Source organism: Paralichthys olivaceus, chromosome 6 (assembly GCF_024713975.1).
Source record: "Paralichthys olivaceus isolate ysfri-2021 chromosome 6, ASM2471397v2, whole genome shotgun sequence".
NCBI classification, from domain to species: domain Eukaryota; kingdom Metazoa; phylum Chordata; class Actinopteri; order Pleuronectiformes; family Paralichthyidae; genus Paralichthys; species Paralichthys olivaceus.
The window spans coordinates 13,270,901-13,278,999 of record NC_091098.1 but is presented as its reverse complement, the minus strand read 5'-3'; positions in this window follow the sequence as shown (position 1 = coordinate 13,278,999).

The window sequence follows — 8,099 nt, the reverse complement described above, 5'->3', positions numbered from 1 at the left end:
ATCATATAATTCTCATTCTCGTGGCCTTAAATGTTAAAAACAGTAAGGAACCGGAATAAAGATTATGTCGTATAACAAGTACAATTTTCTCATTTATTAAAATTATAGTCCAAAACAATTCACCTACTGTAAGAAATAAAGGAGATAAAGTTGCTCTGTTGTTACAAAGTCTGAGTTTTTCTCCACAAAAGTCTTCAGCATTATAAGAGGTTTGGATTTTTAAAGATGAAGTGACCAGTAAGGTCATTGCAGAGGAAGACTGCTCCAGAACAAGAGGACCTTGTGGGGAAGGGACTGTTTTGCCCTTTCCTCCTGCAAACTCTCATCATAACAACACAAGCTTGTTTACCGGATGGGGCCTCGTTCCTTTCCCTGTCAGGTGTTTAATTGAGGCAGATGTTTAAATCTACTCACCAGAAAAAGAGGAGGGGAAAAAGTGGGGCTTGGTGTTTTTCCTGCACTAATGATGAACATCTGCTCACTGTTCCCTCGCCTTCGTTCACAGATGCAGAAGAATCTTGCGATTTAGCGGCAGCGAGCTCTGGGAGTGATGCACCAGCTGTCGGCCAATTCACAGTGATCATGTGTTCATCACTGTGGACTGTGGTGTCCTTCACTGACAGTCAAACTTATGGGACAACACTGGGACAACTCACACTTGTTCTGGGTGCAGCTGAGGATTCAAACCACCACTCTAACCAGGACTTATATCTGATCCTCATATTAATACATATGGAAGAATCATTTGCATGGACTTTTTAAGAGTTTAGCAGTGTCCATTGTAATTATTATCTCAAAGTCCTGCTTTTCTGAAATCCAAGGTTTTAAACATGTTAACATGTCTCCTTGTACCTTTGTATGATATGAAACGCATTTTAGGTGATATAAACACATTAGGGGCCCAGTCACACAGAGACAAATGTATATATCGCAAACCCTCACCTCCTGGTTTAATTCCAATCAGCATGAGTGAGGGGGATAATAAAATGAGCCCTAAAGACCTGGTCACACACAGCAAATATCATGAGGCAAAGGTCACCAAATACCACGCAAAGCCACCCTGCGATTTTCCTCACCACAGGAAGCAAATGCTTTATTCGGCTCCTCTCGCTCAAAGGTTGGAAGTGAGCAGGAGGCCACTGATGCATTTGTGTATTTGTGACGGGGCTTTAACGCTGCTGCAAACGAATGGCAGTTCAAAAAAAAGCTGATTTAGACAGCCAGGGTTTAGTGACGTCACAAACCTGAGAAACCAATCCTGTCAACTTGTGGGTGGAGCTCAGAAGCTGGAAAAGACTCCTTAACTAATGGTGAGCCATGAGGGTGCGGGGATGGGGGGCAGGGGCGGGGCCATATGAGCATATTGATAGATCCCTGCAGTCATGAAATCAGAAAGGAAGGTGCAGAGCTACATTTAAGCAATTTTATGTTCATGACAAACCTTTATTTAAACTGTGTTTAGGCAAAGACTTAGACACAAGCTGTCAGAGAACCAGAGGAACCATGGTGTGTCTGGCCTGTGTCTGCTGCTGCTGCCGGTTGAAATGCAGACTAAGTGCATCGTGTGAGAGCAGCACGTCCCTCATCCTTTCTACAACACAAGCTCCCTCCCTCTCTGTACACGTGAGCGCCGGCGTCGTGTTTATCTGATGCCAGACAGTTCACAGCAGACGCAGAGCTCGTCAGCACAGAGCAGCAGCAGCAGTCGGCTGATGACCGCCACCAGCGCTATCACATCACGTTATGCAACAGCAGACTGCTCAGTCCACACGCTGAGGACAAAAGAGCAAGAGGGTGAAACTGTGTGATCACTTTTAATGGCTGAGAAAATGTATGTAAACAGCTCAACCCTAACCCTTCTCCTCCATCCATTTGTCTGCTCAGTTTGCCATGTCTGCTGTTTTTAAATAAGAATGATAATAAAAATATATTTTTTATTCAATTCAATATTATTTGTATATAGCACCAAATCATAATATACATAATCTCTAGAAATTTTACATGTTAAGGTCAAGTCTTTAAAATTATAGAGAAACTGTTCCTACAATGAGCAGCACTTTGGCAACTGTGAAGAAACCTCCAGCAGAACCAGACTCAGTGTGGGCGGCCATCTGCTGCCTCGACCGGTTGGGGTGAGTGGAAAAAATGGGGAAGAGAGGTGAGGTGGGTGGTAAAGAGGGGAGAGAAGAAGGAGTCGGAGAAGACGGGGAGAGAGACCCAGAACAGTTGTTAAACCACCATAATTAAACTCTGTCAGACTGGTTATGATAATGAAAATGGTAAGAATGATATTTATAGATGTAATTGATGTTATTGATGATAGCAGTCACAGTTCAATTAATGATAATAATAATAATCTGGATCCTGCAGCTCTGGAGTCAGATTCTTAAAATAATGTAAAAATTCAAAACACATAAATCATAAAAGTAAAGTAAATAATAATTTAAGAATGACAACCCATTACAGCGATAAAAAGTAGAATTAGGTAAAATTAGGGAATGTGGTCAAATAAAAGTAGGTTTTAAGATTTTATTTAAGCCCCATATTTCTTGGTTAGGGTGTTCCAGAGCCTCTGGGCTTCCAAAAGCTTTGCCCCCTTAAATCTTCAGCCGGGAATCTGGAACAGTTCAAATGCCCCTGCCAGAGGAAAACATAAACTAAAAGATGAATTATTCCTTCATCAGAATTTTATCCGTCGATCACCCTCCAAATCTGGAGTGTACAAGTCTATTTTCACCCTCATGTTTACAGACAATGAAAACATACACTATATGTGATGTTGATGGTTGAACTGGTTGTCTTTCTGGGGCAGCTAATACCTCAGCCGGCCTATTTCTGAAAATCTTGCAAGAGTTTATAAGCATCATAACTGGAAGGGAGCCCTTATTTCAGACAGAAGCTCTGATGCCACATGGCTCCACTGACCCAACACTGCAATAACTACAAAAACTTGAGAGGGAGGATATAAATTTACAGCCCAAGTGGATGTGATCAGCTCCGACTTTCATCTTCAAAGGGAAAAAGAAAGAGCTGAAGGCGAGAGCGTGGGAGCTCCAGGAGTGAGAGAGGTGTCTCACCCTCCCTCCCACAATATAACTCAGCATTATTATTGAGCAAAGACGGGGGGGGGGTTCCAGGGGGAGAGGCTTGCAGGCATGAGAGGGCACACACAGTGGAGGAATGCAGCAGAGCACCGTCACTCAACACAAAGCTCTGCAGATACACTCTGGGCCACGTTAAACCTCATTACTAATAGATGAGATTTGCTCTCAGCTCCTTTAACCAGCAGCGACTAAAGCTCTTCACGAAAGGAGCACGCCTCCTCTTGTGCATCACACGCTCTGCTTTTTATTTAGTAACCCGCTCTGATCTGAAATCCAACTGAAACCGCTTTGATCAGCCATTTGCTCCTGCACAGTTTGACACGTACAGACATTTATATTCTAATGAAGAGAACACAGAAGTCTACTGACTGTGAAACACCACCTCATAGAAGCATGTTCATTAGAAATATAGCTCAAATAAATCATGGTCAGAGCTTGGCTGTTGTCATAACATGAAAAATATACAAAAATAACTGTGTTTCAAGTCTAGTCAGGCCCAACAGCTCCCTAATGAAAACACTGATTCATTAATCAGATCTGTATATTTATTTAGATCTGCCCCAAATATCAAACACATAAATATCAGTCCCCTAAATATGCCAGATTTAATTTCATTAAGATTCATGAATTATTCTGTGAGAAATCAATGAAAATGTTGAAAACAATGTTGTCCTCAACAAAATTTCATGTGTTAATCTCTAAACCAGTTGGCATTCCCCCACCAAGTTTCGTGGCAATCCATTCCATAGTTTGTCTTAATCCTGCTAACTATAAACAAAGAAGCTGAATCATAAACCTCCTTGGTGGAGGTACATATGATTTTTGTAGCCACACTAGTCATACAGCTGTGGGGATAGAAAGACTATCCAGCTTCCTTGTTATTTGGTCCAAAGTGAAATACTTCAACAACTATTAAATACAGTTGGTATGAAAGTTGACTCTGTACCTGACTTGTCCTTTAGCACCTGCCTGATACTGTCATCTGAAATGTGTGTGAAACTGTGTGTGAAACTATCGGACAGCTCACATCTGTGAGCGTGAACAATGATTGGCTGCAGAGTATGAGGTTGAACCTGTTGGCTCTGGCAGGTCGGAGGAGTTTAAGAGGTCAACGAGAAGAAATGATTGTCTCACCGTATTTTTAGAGGGTCTAGTTCTGCTCCACATTGCACTGGAGTGAAACCCTCTCAGGTATGACATATACAAACACTGTACCAGATTCCTGCTGCACCTGGTGGCTCCGAATCTGGGACGCATGTTGGTTTAGCTGCTGTCTTGGGTTTGCTCCTGTGGACCACCTGTGTTACAGTCATCTAATTGGATTAAACACACACTCACACACTCACACACATCACATTGTTACACCCAGCAACAAAGATCTGCAGCCTCCACTCTGAGTGTCATGACACGCTGCCCCCCTGAAGGCTTAAAGTCTCCAACCATCTGCTCCAGCTCCTTGTAACTGTGATATCACTTTGACAGAAGCTTATTTCCACAATATACTCTTAGGATCAACATACCTGTCCACCTCCAGGATTCCCACCCCGGTGCTTCCGCTGAGTGAGATCTATTCCTCTTGTACGACAGTGCGTGGGCAGAAAAGTTTGGAGATGTCATCTCCGGTTTTTTCATGTGACAACGTGGGAATGAGAATATTGTGGGAAGGATTCAGAAGTTTTCAGTCTCCTGGTGGAGAGCAAATATTAGCATGTTTTCAACTTTTGACTGCTGCCAAAACTCACACTGACATTGAAAAGTAAGTCTTATATTTGAATAATCATTTGAACATTTCAAACAAGGGGCTGGAAAGACAAATGGAAATGTCACAAATCTGCTCGCTGCACAAACATCAACAGAGCAAATGTTAGAAATGTGACAACTATTTATGAATCATACACACAAAGTTTCCGCTCCAGCCTCTAAATATGAAGCCGGGCCTGTTGCTGGCAGTCGTGACAAACACACTCTGGCTGTGCCATCAGGCCTGAAGTATGCATCAGGTTGACTGAAATAAGTATGAGTGACTGCTGTTGCTGCGGGAACAGCATATACTTAGACGGTGTTTATATTAGTTCCCACTGCAACCAGAAGGTCACTTGGTGAGCACATACCTCAGTGGAGGGTAACATCCTATCTCACCATGTTCAAAAAATCCTGGATCTGACTGTTCGTCCAAAATGAAATGGGTTCTCCCTGTGGGTCATGTCCCACCGCCTCCAGAAAATATCATGGAAATCAGTTTAGTAGTTTCTGCAGAATCCTGCTAACAAACAAACAAACATGGATGAAAAACATAACCACCTCAGAGGTCACAAACAAACACAGCTGGAGCTCAACTGTCCCCTCCAATTCATTCCAGTTGCACTAAATTACACACACTCATAGATATCACTTTCCTAAATATGCCTGAATTATTCAGTCAAGATCTCTGTATTATTACCTCCCACAAGCGGTTATGTTTTCATCTGTGTCTGTCTTCGTTATTTCGCAGAATTTCACAAAAATTACTGAATGGATTTCTATGAAACTTTTGGGCCTCCTGCACTATACTCAGTGCCATTCTAGTTTCTTAAGAAAGTCATAAAAATGTTGAATATCACAATGTTAAAGAAAGTGAAAAGATATTCCTGTATCAGCCCCCTGATCAAGATCTGCACTGAAATGTATTCCGCTCTTCTCTGATCAAATCCTTCCACCAAGTTTTGTGGAAATCCATCCACTAGTTTCTTTGTAATGTCAAATATAACGAACAAATGCTGATGAAAAAATAACCTCCTTGGTGGAGGTAATCATAAATAAGCGCTGCAGTGGTGTCTCAAACACGAGAACTCAAGAGGGATTCACAAAACAAACTTTAGTGTCTTTATCTGATGTCTTAAGTTTTGTCCTGTTTGACAATGAAATGTTCCCGTCTTCCCTCTACAGTGAATATAGATCAAAATAAATCAATAAAACATCCACCTGATAAAAATTCTCCAAACTTATTCTTCTCATTTGAATTCAGCCAATGCAGAGAGACTTCAAACAGCTGAACCTTAAAGTGATAAAATTCCCCCCTGAAGAGGTTGAGAGGGAGGAGAAAGACGCACAGCCAGCAGCAGTTCCAGCATTGATTAATGAAACCGTCTCCGAGCTCACGAGTTCCAAGCTGTACTTATTAGTCTGTTTCCTTTCCAGCAGATGATGTGAAGTCTGTCGTGTATTTGTGGGACTCACTTCCCTTCAAAACGTGCTTCACCAGATCAGACTATTAAAAGGCAGAATAAAGTTAATGTTTTTTAATAGTGACTCACTGAGGAAGCAGTTATCTGTGGACTTTGACCTCAGATAAATGACAAGATCAGTGAGGCAGGCGCAGCGTCCCATTGAATGCTGGGAATGCGTAGAATGACTCAGCGTTCTCAGCAGGAGAGTTGGCAGAGCGATTATCCATCACCCCACTACAACAGTCTGCTGGTAGCCTATAGGAACCTGACGCCTGCTCTGACATTGCAATGGTCGGCTCGCTGCGGAGCAGACACTGCTGACTGCTGAGGAAATATCACTGACCTGTTTTTCTGCACAGGGGTGAACCCAACCTGAGAAATGAGGAGGAGGAAGTCATTAGTGGAAATATCCAAACTGTAAACCACGATTATATCTGACACAACATCCACTGTTGTTTTAGATTCACCTGCACAGTCAAGTCAGTAAACCACTTCTGTTTACTGAATATATCCCAATATAATGAATCACAGTCTGTACAGGAGTAATCTGATTAAACAGAGATATACTTAGAAAAACATAATACTTAAATAATAAAGATATGACTCAATCAATCAAATCTTATTTGTATTGCCCATAGTCACAAATCACAATTTGTTTAACAAGGGGTGGAACAAGCTGTGACATCCTCTGCCCTTAACCCTCAACAAGAGGAAGGAAAAACTAAAAAATCTTTTAACAGGGGAAAGGACGTAGAAACCTCAGAGAGAGCCATATGTGAGGGATCCCTCTCCCAGGACGGACAGAAGTGCAATAGATGCCATGTGTAATGGAGAATGTCAGAAAGGTATTTACAGCATTGGTTAGAGTAAACAGTTTGTAGCATGATGGAAGGTAAATGAATTGAGGAATTATTGTCAGTAATGGTAGAGTATCTGAGTAGACATATTGTTTATCAATATTAAATGAAGGGGTCACTGGTTGCTTTAATGGTTCCTCCTGTACACACCAGATAAGAGGCTGTAACAGACACAGTCCTCAGCCCTTGTTCTGTTTAAATATTTCTTTAGTACAACTAAAGGTAATATGAGGATTCAGGTCACTGAGTCAGTAAAAATCAAATGTAAATAACATCATAGTCTTTTGTTTACCTGCTTAGATCCTGCTTTGTGTTTCGGTTTCTCTGCTGCTGCTCACAGGGAAACCAGTACATTTACAATGTAACTTTAAAAAGACTTGATTTGACAAACTAAAGCTGCAGCATCATTTATATAAGAGATATGAATTGTTGCCGCAACAACAGCTTTCATGCCCAGGTTTGGTTACGCAGTTTTAGTTTTAGTTTTATAAACAAAATGCATGAGGAAAAAGGAAACTTAAATGACCATAACTCATAACTAAAAATAATTATTGCACATGGACGAATCCCAAGTATTTCTAGCTCCTGGAGCAAAACAGCTTTTCAGCCAATAAATATCTAAGTAGGGTTTTTTTGACACATTTATAGATCTATGCACGCATCCACAGATTTGTCTACACATGTTCATATCTCATCGATCTGATCAATCAAATCTGATTACGCACCCACAGATTCTGAATTCTGGTTCTAAATACACATTTGCAGATTCCTGTAGCATTTGCAAAAAAAAACACAGATTGACTTATAGTTACACAATTCTCCAGACACACACACACACACATGCATATAAAGTGGCCATTTGCACGGGATTGTAGGAGCAAATATTATTTACATCAAACTGTACATATAGGCATGACAGTATTGTTTTAAAA